The sequence below is a fragment of the Drosophila navojoa genome, chromosome 2, assembly GCF_054131105.1.
Source record: "Drosophila navojoa isolate 15081-1374.11 chromosome 2, UAZ_NAV_1.0, whole genome shotgun sequence".
NCBI classification, from domain to species: Eukaryota; Metazoa; Arthropoda; class Insecta; order Diptera; family Drosophilidae; genus Drosophila; species Drosophila navojoa.
This window is the reverse complement of record NC_142890.1, coordinates 19,392,237-19,408,645: the sequence shown is the minus strand read 5'-3', so window position 1 is coordinate 19,408,645 and position 16,409 is coordinate 19,392,237. Positions and strand designations below refer to the sequence as shown.

Below are 16,409 nucleotides of genomic sequence, written 5' to 3'. Positions count from 1 at the left end.
GATTCAGCATATTGTGCCGGGGCATGCCAGGAATCGGAGCTTCGTTAAGAAATAAATAAAATGAAAAGTATGCAAAACGCAATAAGATGTAGAGTTGAGCGATGCGAACGTATAGATGCAGATGCAGATGCAGATGCGCCTGGATACTTTATTGCAATTTCAGCAGAAGCACGAGACCAAACCGAGACTTGACTTGACTTAACGCGAGTCTTTTCAAATGACATTTAAAATATTTTACAGCAAGCCACAGACTGTCAGCGAGGCGGTGCCTGGCGAGGCGGGGCGATGGTACGCATTACGAAAAGTCGAGATAAATATGGTTGGCAAATGCTGAATTGCTCCAGAAATAGAGATATCGAGAGATTCAGTGATTCAGCTGACTTGACAGAAAGACAAGCGCAAATTAGAGGCGGGAGTATTCGCTGGAGCAGCAAAAATAAAATTGTAAAGATTGTAAAAGAATTTCTGAGTATCAGAAACTCATATCTACGGCTGCCCGCGCCGACTTCAAAGGACATCAAATTGTTTAATTAGTTGTAAACATGAATTGCCAACACCTACAGAGTCAGGGTGGGGCAGCAGGGAGGAGCGTGCAGCAGCTATTTATATTTCCGCATAAAAGGCTGTCCCCCTAATTTGCTGCTATTAACGCCTTGACGCTGGCCACGCCCAGTACTCTAATTAAATTAGTCGAGACTGGGCTCGACGCCTGGCAAGTGTCCCGGAATTGAATCTATGTAAATTTCGTCAACTTTTTTAAGTGAAAAACTTCAAACGAATATTCTATTAAAGCATCTACATAATTTGCATCGCGTATACGCCGCATGTGCTGGTCGTCAGAGATTGACATTTACTTTGACAGTTAGTTTGGAAGTGGAAAATTTATGTAAAGCGCCGGAAGAGGGGCAGCTGATAGAACTTAAAATTTAATGGCCGAGGAGTAAGGCTGCAAAGTTTGCAGTTGGGGTTGAGATGTTGCTAAGAAACCGTTAATAATCGAGGTTGTGGCCATATAACGATAGAGCTGCCAATAAATTTATATTGTTTTCGAAGTACCAGCAAAATGTTTATTAATATTTGAAATCAATGGAAAATTTAAGTATAATCCCTCTATGTATATTGAATACATAAAAAGATTTATATAATATATTCAAATTTCTTAGTACTCGAGCTGAATAACTGTCTGTCTTCTTTAACTATATAGCAGCGTTTATTTACAACAATTAAGCCCAGTTATAGAGTGTTTCAAACAAATATATTTTATATTTTATCTGTCTAAAAAAATTATTATTTTACTTAAACAATGCCCAAAGGTAGACAAAACTTTTCTTTTTAAATAGTAAAAAAATCAATTATTATTAAAAATAATTAATTCATTAAACTGTAATGCAATATTATTCCTTTTCTAAGAAACTTTATCACATTATATCTAAGATTGATAAACATCATATGATATACACATATGACATATTAAGTGCTATTCATCTAAACAAGTTCTTCAGTTCTTTAATTCTCTACAGTTCCGCTAGAATCTTACATATATTGATAAAAGAAAAATGTCTCTACGCTTCATTTGAAAAGCCATCGCACATTTGTATTGGCGATTCCTCCAATACTCCAATATACTCCAATTTTATTATACTCGTTTCTGTCTGTTTTATGAGTAAAACAAAAAGAGAAAAAAAAAAAACAACAATTTATTTGTGTATCAAAATGAAAGACAAAATGTGCTGTCGTCTGCCTGCATTGCGATATTTATGACGCATAATCACATTTTTATTTAATTTCAAACTGTCTCTTGGTTTTTTAATGACACTGACGTGTCAATGCGACAAACAAAAAAAAGAAAGAAAAAAAAAAAAAATGAAAAGCACCCATAGAAAGCAAAAATAAAATCCATAGCAGGCCGTTGTCCTTTGGCATTGATTCAACTGTTCAACTGTCCACTTCAGGGCCAAAGTCTAGCCATTTTACTGAATGTCAACGCATCGATATCGATTTGGAATTTGCTTGTATATATATATACATATATATATATTTTTTTTGATGCAGCAGCACTTTCTAGTGCTTTTTGCTTTATTCTATTTGTTTTACTTTGTTTTTGCTGATGCTCGTAATTTCAGCGCTTAAAATTAGTTTTGCCAACTCGCTGGCCAGCAGACAGCGGCTCCTCCTCAAACCCAAACTCTGTTTATGATTGACATTTGCGATGGAGCCAAACTTTTAGTTTTGCAATTAAAATTGGTTGCTTGGCGTTGGCTTTGACTGAAATTTGTTTACGCTGTCATTAGGACTGAACAGAAAGCCATGCGAAAGGATCAAAGCGGCTAAAAAAAGGCCAAGGGATGATGAGTCTGACTTTAAGCTTTAAAATTATTGTCATTGCAAGATTAAAGAAATAATAATAATAGTATAGAATAAATCAGTAAATTAAAGTACATGCAAAACATATGAATAATTTTTAATTTTCGATAGAGTCTGAAGAATTTTATTGATAGTAAAATCGATGTATAACTACGTATAGAAACAAGTATGTTTACTTTATCTTTAATCATGTATTTATAGAGCTTTGCATTCCGCTTTGTGACTACATAGTGTGGGCATATACATACATACATACATACATATGTATATAGTCTTGAAAACGTTATCTTTATCGCTACGTTAAGTGTTGGCACGCTTTAAAGTTGATTTTATAAGAGCTGTGAGTCGAGCTGGCTGTACCCCGTTCTCAATGGGAATTGCGAGTGCCATAAAGCCCTGCAATATGTTAAGTCAACTCGAAAGCACTTTTGCTTTATGTTGGTCGAATAAAACTTTACTGCAGTCCCGGCCCATACGCAAACATAATGTGCCTTGGCCAAGGACTAAGATTTGGACAAGCGACAAACATGTGAGTCACGCCCCAAGGCCGGTATATCTTAACAGAAGTGACTGGGTGTGTCTGTATATGTATATATATGTGTGTGTGTATGGGTGTGTGTGTATGTGATATAAACAGCTACACTTGACTTCAAACTAAAATCTAATAACACTTTTAGCACAAATACATGTTAATGTGACCCCGAGGAGTCACGCACACCACGAAGTTGTTGAGGCCGACTTTCATAATTTTCGTGTTGAAGCCAGGGCCGAAAACTTGCTCATAAAAGCAAGCCACAAACTTCTATTCCAGCTTCATGCAAACGCAGAAAATTAAACATGCCGAGCAAGCTGAGCTCCAAATGCGAACATGGGATGCCCTTAAATAGCTCAAACTTCTTTTTCTTGCATAAATATTAGGACTCATTGAAGGAATTTTTACTAGCCAACCTAAAGATTTTTAAATAGGTAAAAGTACTAGATATAAAATAATGTAGATTAATTAAGCCAAGTCCAAGCATATCTATATATTTTTATAAATTTTTTCTATCGACAAAGAGGATTCCGAAAGGGATTTATTCAACTGGATCTTTGACTTTATAATTTATATTACATCCAGTATTATCTGCATTATCTAACAACCTTTCAGCACATCTTTACAGCCTTACAGGGTATGGAAAAAGTAAAAGAACGAAAGGAAACAGCGCTGGCAACCTGTGGCAAGTTTATGCGGCATTATTAGCCATAGTAAAAGTTGGATTTTGTGCACTGGCCAAAATGCTGTACCTGCTATATTAGATTGGGACTGGCTACTGGACTGGAGTTGGGCTCGTAAACTTTGCTTGCCACTTTGTCTGCGCATTAAAGTAAATGCCGAGAGTCTTAACAACAACAATTACTAATACAACAACAACAGCAACAATCGTATTTTGCGCATGTTGCAAAAATACAACAAAACTTTTAGACCCAAAAATGCAAAAGTTAGGCAAAAATGCAAAGCTTTGCCTTCTTTCTATATCCACACACACACACACACACATACATATACATGTATTTATATAGTAAATAAAGTATTACATAAAATACAAACACATACTTGCATAAGTTTGTGTGTGTGTGTTTAATATGCGGCAGCATTGAAAACTTTTTTTATTTTTTTCGCCGCTTGTGTGAAAAGTTTTGCGCCGACCGACAAAACAAAAATACCAAAGGAAAAAATAGAATGTGAGGCTAAAGCAAAAGTTGTAATTGTTGTTGAGGTAAGAAATTTGTTATGGGTATTTATAGACGAAAGCCCTTGCGGCCAGTCCTACAAAAGGAAACAAGAATATGATGGAGTGCTCTCAGCCAATCGGAAAATGCACAATTTAACTTGAAGATAATAGTTGGAAAGTATAAATATAAATGTAATTGATAGATAATACACTTAATCAGAATTATGAGAAATAGGACTGACCAAAATAGCAGTGGTAAGAAAACGATTTGTAAGGGAAAAATAAATATAATGAGGCGTGGCTAAAATGGTGATTGATAATGATAAGGGCAAACCTTATCAGCTTTAAGTGAATTTAGGAGATTTTTAATATTTATTAACAATTCGTAATCAACTGAATCGCAGAGAAGAGTGATTAAGCAACTTTATGCATTGCTACTTTCTCTATATCAATGTCTGTTTCACTTATCGATCAATATTTTGTACTGTTTGAAATCGTGTGAAACCGTTGAATACGTCAATAGCAATACGTATATTAAAGCAGTTAAGCACAAACATAATTACAGCTCTGATCAGCCATCAGTAATTCAGTCAGTCTGCCAATCAAACAAATATATTTCAGAGACGGCATATGCAGAAATTTAAAGCTCAGCCCGGACACTTAATTTACAATATGCAAATAATGTATATATTTAATGGCTGATTAACGCAAGTGGCACCGCAACACTTCAGTGAAGTATATGCGGTCATTGCTGCCATATAATGGCAGCCAAAAGTTCCATTCACCGATGACCGATGATGGCGCTGACGTGCATACAATTCACTCTTTGCTCTATAATTGACATATTTATGGTAATTAATTTTACCATTAAGTACTGTCATAACTCAAGCGAGAGAATGGGAAGGACAGCGACAGTGGGGAGAGCTACTTGAGTGCTTTAATGGAACGCTGCCAATCAAATACCCCAAATGCTTCTAATAGGTAATACGAAACCAAGGAACCAAAGAAACCATTGGCTTCATTTTGGTCTCGAATGCCTCTAGATAAATAGGAAATGTTTACAAATTATGTTTGGATATTTGTAATGCTTACCTGAGAATCACGTGTAGCTTGTGGGGCGATATCGATACAGTTACAGTTACAGTTACCGAGACGTGTGTATAGAATACCCTTACATATATAGATATGTGTGTGTGTGTGTGTGTGTGTGTGTGCTTCAATAGGCAGTGAAATGTATCGCATCTCTTATATAGCTAACCCTCGACTTCTGCCCTGTCTCCATCACCTGGCAACCGCACCACTAATGAGACTTCAAAGCAACCTGCGAGTCGATTCGATTCGCTTCTGGTTTCAACTAATACGAATACGCTAGGCGGCATATGAAATCTCCCTTTTTTTGATTAAATGAGGCGCAAACCTGGGCTAAATTTGTACAAAATCAATAGAACCTGATTTGCAAATGGCAGTTGGCTTAAAGCGAAGTGTGGCATACATTTCGGGGCCACTTGGCTTAATCGACGTATTTGGAAATCAACGTAAACATAATATGGCTATCGGTGTCGCAATTTGGAGTTAAGGGGGTTCAAGAAGTATTTGAAGTTTATTTAAATATATGAATTCAAAGTTAAGTAAAAATTAAATTAAGAATTTACAATATACATATATGATTTACTTATAGTTTGATTATTATTTGCAATTTATTTATGAAGTAAAAATTTACTTAAGAATTTACAATATGCATATATGATTTACTTATAGTTTGTTTATTATTTTTATACCCTGAACCCATTGAAAATGGGAAATCAGGGTATAATGGTTTTGTTAAAAGTATGTAACAGGCAGAAGGAGGCGTGGCAGACCCCACAAAGTATATATATTCTTGATCAGGGCGACAAGCTGAGTCGATTTAGCCCTGTCCGTCTGTCTGTCCGTCCGTCCGTCCGTCCGTCCGTCCGTCCGTATGTATGAACGCGTCGATTTCAGAAGATATAAGAGCTAGAGACTTCAACTTTTTTATCACTAAAAAACGATAACTCATTCCGATTTTTTTTATCGATAAAAAACCTTATCGAAGATCACTTAAATAATTATATCTCCTACATCTTTCAAGCTAGAGTCTCCAAATTTAAAATGTATATAAAGATGTATTTTATACAATTTCGATTTTTGTTAAAATTTACCCCCCACCCCTAAATCCACCCCCTCACCCTCATCTTTGTAAAAGTCGTATATCAAATACTAGAGATTTGTGATTCGGTATACACATACATTTTAACATTATGATTACGTTCTGAAAGTTTCATTACGATCGTACGTCCAGAAATTAAATTATTCCACAAATAAATTCTCATAATATCGCCAACACTGCAGCGCAACCCAAGCGCAATCGCCTGTATATGTGAGTGTGTGTATATGCGTGTGTTTGTTTGTATGCGTGTGTGTTTGCTAATTATTATTGAAATATCAGTTGCTTGTAGGGTTCAGGGGATCTCGTAGTCGAGCAGTCTCGACTAGAGCTTTCTTTCTTGTTTTTATTTAAAATATATTTAAAATGAAGCAACAAATTACTTCACAATATATGTATATGATTTTATATATGATTTGCTTTTAGTTTATTTATTATAGATTATTATTGTTATTATTAAATAACTCTCAGCATTCTCAGCATTCCATTTTATTAATTAAGTTATTTTTCATTATTTTAAAAGCTTTAGAGCTTATATATATATTTTTTTGTACATTTAAATTAGATTTACAAGCCAAATTGTTAAAAAAAATGGAAAACGATCATTTTCAGCAATTAATAAATGATTTCTCCGCATAAACTTTTCCTCCACTAAAAGTCAAGCAAGAATAATGAATTTCCTCGTCGCACCAATTTAAAGAGTGACTCATTTGTGGCATTGTTTAATGTGCAACAAATGAAGCAACAAGCCAGAATGGCACACGATTCACTCCATATACATCCCGCGCTGTCCTACCCTGCGTATACGCATTGCAGCTTTAGCTATAGCTGTTGTTGTTGTTGCTGCTGCTGCACCGTTCTACCAATGGAAATGAAATGCATTTATTTATTTTAATTCCGCCACAACACTTCCGCCGTACAATCAATGCACAACAGGCGACGCAATGGGCCATGCGTGTGCCACAAGCAGACAGACATACAAACACATGCATATACATATATGCATATCGATGTATATGTATATGTGTATGTGGATATGCGGAGCATTGTGCGGTGCTCTGGCAAGTGCTAGGCACAATCGCTGATCACTTTTCGCACACAAAGGCACAAAAACAATAAATGCAAATGATGATGACGATGCTGAGGAGTACAATGCCAGTTCCAGCACCAGTTCCAGCTGCAGCTCCACTTTGAGGTCCTGTGGACGATGACCAGACGGCGACGCGCCCACCAGACGGCATTATTGCCCGGAGGCCACGCCTCTGGGGGACCGGCTGACTGTGAATGAACAACGAATCGCCGCAGACATGGAAATGCATTAAAAATTCACAATTTGCAGATTATTTTTAACGATTTTAAATACACATGAAACGTGGCTCTTGGGCAAATCCACGATTCAAATGGATCACAAGCGTTGCCACACGATTTAAAAACGTTTTTTATTTATTTTATTTATTACTATTATTATTTTCGATGCGTTCAGCGGAAACCGACTAACGGAAGTTGTCTGAGCTCCTATACATATAATCTCTATATGGTTTGAGGTTCTGAAATCAGCAGCAAAATGCAAATGATTCAATTTTGCAAATTGTTCGATTGTTATTTCTGCTGTTAGCCACAAAAATAAACTTAATAATTCGATTAAGCTGGATAAACTAATTTTTGATACACTCTAAACTACAAAAGTTTTTCACATAACTGAATTATAAAATCGAGTTTATTGAAAACGGCAAAAATTAGCGCGTTGCTCCATTTTTTTAGCGAATGGATTGGAACGGTTAGGAAAATACATAAAGACTTTATGCAAATTGATTGGGTAGATAAAAAAATACATATAAAGATATACAAGATGGGATATACTATATATATGTATTTGGGATGGGATATACCATATATGTATATAATGTATGAAATAATTAAAAATCATAAATAAATAAGAATTGAGTAGGTTTTATTTAGGGTTTTGATAGGGAGATATCCTGTAAGGCTGCCTTTCCCATCATTCTACGCCTCTTCAACATTATTAAATATCAGATGATCCTATAGTTATTTCTGTTTCAATAAGATCATTATTGATCTACGGTTATTCAATTATATCTTGCGCAGCTTAAGAGCTTGAGTTTGCTTATTCGTATTTATTTTCATGAAAATCTATACAATTATTGTATATTAAAATTTTTGTTTAGAGGAGTCCCAAAGTTCACATAGTTCTTGAACAAAAATTGAATTTTATTTAAATTGAATTATTTATTATTTTATACTATATCTTTAGATCATTAATATAAATCTTTTCATTGTCATCTGTTACTTGTCAGTTTGAATCAGTGTCTATTAAATCAATATCACTCCAGTTAGCAAATATATATGTAAATAACTTTCATAAACTCTGCAACGGTAAGTAATGTTGAAGTTTATCAGCTTATTAGGGCAATGCATAAATTGTATTCCGATTGTGGCGTCTGCTCAACATTCTGTCAATGAAAAGCAAAGCAAAGAAAAGCGCTGGAAAAGCTGATTGCCCTAACTTTTATGCGCCATTGTTGCTGTTGTTGTTGTTGTTAGTCTTGTTATTATTATTGTTATTACGCGCTGCACTTTAATTACACACTTGCGGTCATTTAAAATGATTTGGCTCCAGTTGCTAGCTACAGCAGCAGCAGCAGCAGCAGCAGCAGCAGCAGCAGCAGGAGGAGCAGGAGAAACAGCAGGAGCAGCTGCCACAAATCGCTAGCCACGCTTTGCGGCTAGCCCCACTCGCCAGGCTGCCAACTCTTTTGTTATTGTATTTTTCGCTGGCTCGCTGCGCTTTGGCGCTTTGGCTCTTTGGCGCTTATCTGGCAAAATGAATAAAACCAAAGAAATGAGAATGCGAATGAAAATGAGAATGAAAATGGCAAAGTTAACACTTGTTAAACTTTCAACGAGGGTCGTTGTTGCTTCTTCTTCTGCTTCAGCTTCTTCAGCTGCTTCTTCTCTGCTGCTGCTGCTGTTGCTCTTAGTGTTACTGTTGTTGTTTGCAAATTTTGTAAATTATACGAGCGGCACCAACAAAGTTGCCCGGCGAGTGCCTGGCGAATAATTAGCCCCAAATATAGCCGTGGGGCATAAGTTCAAGTGCAACAATGTGCAACAAAGTTGCGCCGTTGCAGGCAAATCAAAAACTAGTTCACAATGTTGCCAGCAGCCCCACCACCCTTCCGCCCCTTCTACTTGCTTCTCCATGCAACTCTTAAAAAGCTGTAATGCAATACGAGTACAAGTCATCTCTCTCCATCTCTCTCTCTCTCTCTCTCTCACTTGCTCTCTCCCTCTTTCGTTCTGGCTGCCCCAAGCGCAGTTGACAACAAATGCAAAGGCGCTTGGCATGCGCTGCATGTTGACACAGCTGCAGTTGCACAGCGCAGCGCTTGGGTTTGGGCTTGGGGCAGGTAGCGCAAGTAGAAGACATCCCAAACGCATAAATTGTTTATAGTTTTTTTTTCCTTCCCCTCGCCAATCGGGCAAAAGGTGGGCGCCACGCAGATTGCGCGGGGAGTGCATGGCAGCGTAAGAGCAGCGGAGAGAGGTGGGGTGCAACAGCATTTAGAACGTGTCGCCGTTGACGTCTTTTGCGTTGGCGTTGAAGTTGCCGACACGTCGCTGCCGTTGACAAATGCCCCAGCCACATGCGCTGTTAACTAAAAGTGTTGGCCCTGACTTTATGACTTGGCCAGCCAGCCACCTATCTACCAACTGCAAACTGTAAACTGCCAACAGCCAACTGCCAACTGCCAACTGACAACTGGCAACGAGCAGCGGGCCATTCGTAACTGGTATCTGGTATCTACCTACCTCAATGCAGCCCAATCAATGCTAAATGCTTTGCAAATTTACAACAAATTGCGCGTTATACACTGCACCTCAAGCTGAGAACCGTTGCATTTGGTGTACAACCTGTTGGCTCTGTGAGCAAGCATCATCTTGATAAAATATAACAAAATAAAGTATATCATAGTGAAACTGTTTGACAGTATATGTATGAGCGATAACTGTATTATATTTTATGGCGAATATATGTATTATAAACCCATAATAAATATTTTTATATACCAGATTTTAATATACTTGATTTACTTATAATTTATTTTATTTAATTGAAACTATTTTCATAAGTTTATTGATTTTTTAAAAATATATTTTTAATATTTTATTTATTTTTTATAATTTTTTTTTAGTTATATTATTATTTGATTTGTTGCTTAACTAATATATATGTATATGTACATATATATTAATATTTTTTTTATTTCTTTATTTATTTACTTACATATTTATTTTTGAATATTTACTCAAAATATATTACACTCTATACAAAATTTCGTAAGGGTATTCAAGTTTCTGTTGGAGCATATTTTCGCTTATCTGCCTCTCTTGATTTATTGAGCATTTCTTGTAAATGACTCGACGGGGTAAATCAATGATTCGCCGTCTCTCGGGCTTGCGTGATTATGAATATCCACTTAGCATTTGATTAGCAAACGAATGCGGTGAGGTGGAACCAATGGCACGTGCTTAAGTGTTTCCCACTCGAATTGCAATATCGATAGAAGAAGGAAGCCATCCAATTTAATGGTATAGTTTCCAAGGACCTAGACTATCATCGCATAGAAATGATCTTAGTTGTATTTCGCTATTCTATGGGCGCAGAGTACTGATTGGAAATGAATAAGGAAGTAAATATTGTTAGTATGTATCAAATAGTAAGTAAGTATTACTTACTAATACTTACTAATACAATATGATTAAATGGCTTTACATGCGTGGATTATAATAGTTTAGTTAAAGAAAACTTGGATCTTAATATGTAATTATATTACTCTTAGTTCTTATATACATATTTTGCCAATATAGGTATACCGAAATATTTATAAAAATATACCAAAAAAATACTATATATTCTTAAATTAGTATTCCATTTCGGTGCTGTCGCTCGATTCATTCAATTCCGCATTGACGCCCTCAGCTAGCTAACTGAAACTGTGAATCATCTCTTATCAGATCAGCACATTTAGGTTAACCACCAAATCCTCCGCTAAAAAAAAAAAATGGAAAAATAAAGGAAAAGTGTGGAAAAGCTGTGCTCCAGCCGCAACTGTCCACAGCTGCTGCGGATGATGCCTCCAGGCAGCGACGCGTCGTACGTGGGGCGCGACTCTCAAATTAAATTAATAAACACAACAATTGGCACAGGCCTTGCTGTTGGCCAGGCCCAGACCAGCCCAGCCAGTGCCAACAACTGTCCACTCACACGGAGCTCAAAGCGGTGGCAAGAGGCAAGAGGCTGGCATTGCGATGGCGATGGCGATGGCGATGGCAATCGTAAATGAAATTTTTCTCAAATTGAGTTTGGGGCAAGTACTCAACTTTTGGCATGCCCTGGGCTCAATTCTCGGTGCGTGCCGGGGCAGGGAGATGGAGCGCATGGGCACTGCTGCTGCTGGCAAGCACTCTCACACTCACACTCACACTCACACTCTCACTCTCTGCTTTCTCTATCCTCTCTGGTCCATGGCATTTTGTATTAATTACAACATAGCCGGCGGTGCGAACGCTCAAAAAGTTTCAACATAATTGATTTCATTTTTATTTTCAATGAGTTGCGAGTGTTGTGGATGCGGTGATGAGTGGCTCGAGTAGCGACTCAGCCAGTGAATCGAGAGGGGGCGTGGACGCAAATTCTGCTGCGCCCCCAGCAGCGCCTGCATTAAATTGATTCAATTATTGGCCTGCCAAAAGATGCCTCCAACAACTTTCAATGCAAATTTCAATGTACTTAAATGCAAAGGGAAGCCAAGTATTAATTCCGATGCATCTCACGCAAAAGAAGCGGTTATGCTATCTGTGCTTACTCTTTAAGAAATTACACATAATTATTTGTATAAATTTAGTCAAAAATATTTATTATTTTTAGTGAATTCAATGCGCTTCACGAATTTAAAATATATAATACAATTTTATAATAGACTTTAAATATATAATTTAAAAATTTTGTTGCACTGTAAAGATAATAAATAAATAAATAAAAAAAACTAACTTGAAATAAATACATAAATTTATTTTTAGAGCTAAATAATATTTTTGCTTAGTGTAAAAAAAAAAATTGGTTTTTAAAAAAAGTCCAAGCATAGAATTGTTTACATTCTTAATTCCTTAAACAATTATCGAAAGAGAGAAGCACAACTATGTTATGATCAGCCTAAAGTTTAAAGGAATAATAAATAATTTAAGTTGAATGTTAATTAAATTAATAATATAGATAACTTAATAAAATAGAAAACCTAGATTACAAATTTAATATATTCGAAAACATATTTTGTTGGACTTTTGTTTTAGAACTGTGAGAGAAGCTGATTAGCGAGTAAGTTTATATGAAGGAAAAATAGGTAAAGCATAGTCGTATATACTTTCTTGCTTCCAAACGTAGAGTATAACAAATAACCGTGGCTATTCTCTCTTTTTTTTCGGCAAGCGAATGCCGCTATCATTGTGCTACTGCTGCCGTGTGGCTGGCTGATGATTCCTTTAGCATATTTGTAGACTGAGTGAGTTACGGCTGCTGTCGCTGTCCTTCGCCATTACCTTTGCTGTTGTGGCTGTCGCTGATTCGCGGCATTTGTCTGGGGCCATGCAACTGAGACGTGTCCTTTCCGGATTTGTTATTGAAAAAACTCGAATATTGCAATTTTTTTTTCAATAATGAAAAAAGCAGCCGATATTAAGTCCCATTTGGACTTAAATTTAATTAAAATTCTCAGAAGCGATTTATTGATTGTCTGGCTATGCAAAAAAATTGCCTGGACTATCGATAGCTCAGGCGCCCATGGTCTCTTTGGCAGCCCTGCTTTTGCTGTCAAAATTCGATAATTGGGCACGAAACTCTACGTCGGACATTGCTTTTTCTGAATTTAGTTGAGTTTACATTTTTGTTAATTTATCTAAAATTAATAATCAATTTTCTCTCTAAGGAAAATGAAAAACCGCTTAAGTTTGAATCAGCTGCTGGCTCAGGCGCTTGGCTCCTTGGCAACTATAAACACATTCGGTAAGCTAAAGAATTTGCGACGTAAATATGTACATATACTTGTAAGCTTTCTATATTATATTATCTATATATCCAATAGATAGTCCAAGGTCCAATGGCTTGTTTTTCGGGCAGCGGCTGGAATTGGGCCCCACAACCCAGCCCTTGTATATTGTTAAGACGGACCTCTCCGTTTGCAATCTTCAAGCGCCTATTGAACCTATTGGATTGAATTTTGATCCAGACGCAAACCTATCGATTTCGGACTACAATATGTCTGAAGCGGATATTTTAGTTCTTGAATTAGGAAAAAGTTCATTGGCATAGACATGAATATGTGCTGGAACCCAAAGAAATTTATTGACAAATGGCAGCTAAAGAATGAATATTTAATATATAAATAAATTGATTTATTTAAACTACATCAAGTAGTTCAAGAACTGACCTGACTCTAATAATTTGATAATATTTAATAATATAAAATTGACTTTAACTCTAAAATATTATAACAAAAATTCCTTGTGAATCCTTTAAATAGCTGAACGCTTAGATCTGTGGCTGCTTTGCTAGATTTCAGCTATTGTTTGGCTTTTTTCCCTTTTGTTCGCCAGACACTTGGGAGCAGTTGGTTTCTCTAAGCCCTAACACACAAGGATAACAAAATGGCATGGCAAGGACATGCCAGGCCCAAAACGAAATTTTAATGACTATATGCATGCAAAGCCATGAAATCGTATATATATATTTATATAAGTTTGCTTTGTATTTGCGAGTATTGCAGTTGGCATTATGTGCAAAAGGATACGGCACACACACACACTCGCACGCACACATACTGATACAGTCTAACTCTCATATGGGTTTGCGTAAATTTTATATATTTGGCTCACGAATCGAGTCCGTCTGCTGGCCAAAGACGTTCGCTGCGGCGTAAAATTCAACAACGGCTTTCATGCAGGGCTTGTAAATTATGTAGCCCACAGGATATGCGCCAGACACACACACACACACACACACACACACTAGCACACGCATGCACACACTTGTACACAGTCGGCATCAACAAGAAACTCAACTAAAATGATGTACTTAATTTTGGGGTTTTTCCTATTTAATAAACTGCAATAGGAATGCAAATGCTTGAACGCCTGTTGAAAAAGCAACGAGAGCTGAGAGTTTTGCTGGTGCAAACGCTGCCGTGCAATATCCTTCGTCCAGGCTGCACCGCAGGACGTCTAGACGTTGACGCTGCTGCGTCCTCGACAGCGATAAGCATACGCCATGGCGCGGCATTATTATAATACGTGGCCATTATCCTGGCAACGCCGGCGATAAATCACACCAGGACATCTTTGTGTGTGTGCCACAGGCAGACATGACACCATCTTCTCCAACTCTCCTTCATGCTGCTGCACAAACTGGAGCAGTTTGCTGCTGCCGCTGCTGCTACTCTTGCTGCCGCTCCTCCTGCTGCTGCTATAGCAGACGTTGCCTGGTCTGTTCGTATCTGAGGCGCTGCATCGCGCACACGCTCATAAAATGTTTCGCCCGGCGCCCCCAGACGACAAATTTGCTTAGAATTTGAAATGCATGGCACAGACAAAAGCAACATAGGGAACGAGACAGCTGGAGAGACAGAGACAGAGAGAGAGAGAGGAAATGGACGGAAAAAATGAAAGAAGCAGCAGCTATGCAAAAGTGAAGCCCAGTTGCCAGTTTTTGGGTCCGGTCGCAGAGCGTGCATTATTATTACAGTTGCCAAGTTCAAGTTCAGGACGTTCATTGTGCACGTGCTTGAAATGGAATCCCCAGCCAGGCGAGCCATGCAAATGTAGTGGTAGCACTGAGCGAGCGTCTGGCAACGCTGTCAAGAGCTTAGCTCTTTTTGCAGAATGCATTGAATAGTAAACCTTGGCTAATCAAGTATTTGAATTATTAATGGGACATTGCATTGTCTGGCTGTAATTATAGTTGGAGCTCAGGTGCAGCTTCTTCATTTCAGTTTTTGATTAGAGATGGCTTAGGCACTAGTAGACCATAGACTGCAATGAACTGTTATAGAATTTGTATACTTAATGAGACAAGCTATTGAAATTCTTTTGACTCCAGCTCAACTATTGCATACAATCAAAACCTATTGAAAGTTTTGCTAATTAGGCAAGTGGAATTGATATCAAATAATCTGAGCGTCAGGCAACACTTTATAAGCCACATCGACAGTCTGGCAGCGCCAATATAAACCTTCATTGTATGACCATATAATGGTTAAGTTATTTCTTTCACTCAGAAAGAAGGATTTGACAGGCTCGTTGATCAGTTAAAGTCAGAGCTTAGTCTATTTCATGCATAAATATTTTTCTATACCCACTATTTATTATTTATTTAAAGATATTGACAAAACTAGAGTCAACTTAAATTAAAATAGCCTATAAAAAGTACAACACATTATAACATTAGTATCACCAACCCGATGGGGGTATTTTATTTGTCAGTCCGGCCAGCTATGCATATACATACATACTGTATGTATGTATGTACATAGATGAATTTCCTTTCATCGTTGACTTTTCAGTTGAGTGCTTATGGCCTTTGGTATTCGTAAACGTTTCACAGACTGCAACTTTCAACACTTTCTTTCTGATTCACAGATTCACTTCGAATGGCAGACAGCGTGAATGAGAATACATATATTTTCAGCATCAAAGAGCAACTATTTGGACACAATGCCAAGTTTTCGCTGCAGCATCAACGCCCATGTGGAATACTTGACGAGCAGCTCACACTCCCAGCCGGGCAGTGACAGGCAGGCAAACAGGCAGGCAGGACTGATCCCTGGACCCAGACTCGTACGCGGACGCGGACACGGATACGGACATGGACACGGATACGGACCTGGACTCGTGTGCAGTGGCACTTTACGGCATTGTCGCTGGCCTCTGTCTGGCGTCTGTTGATGTTGGCCTTCAGACGCTCATAAACAAACGCGACACAAGTTGCAGAGTGCCAGACGGGATGAGCTGGGGCAGCTGGTCTAATGTGCTGGGCGTGGCTGTGCATTTATTCGTGTGTAAAATTTTAATTGAAATAT

At 37.6% G+C, this 16,409-nt stretch overlaps 1 protein-coding gene and 1 long non-coding RNA gene across 2 annotated transcripts in view; one reads left to right on the top strand and one right to left on the bottom strand.

Moving 5' to 3' along the window:
• Positions 1 to 16,409, bottom strand: part of rump (heterogeneous nuclear ribonucleoprotein rumpelstiltskin) — a 163,143-nt gene that overhangs the window by 82,390 nt on the left and 64,344 nt on the right. The window lies entirely within an intron of this gene.
• LOC149092226 (uncharacterized) lies at positions 12,799 to 13,725 on the top strand. Its single transcript, XR_016196204.1, has 3 exons — positions 12,799 to 13,208; positions 13,266 to 13,342; positions 13,422 to 13,725. It is a non-coding gene; the product is annotated as an uncharacterized LOC149092226 (long non-coding RNA).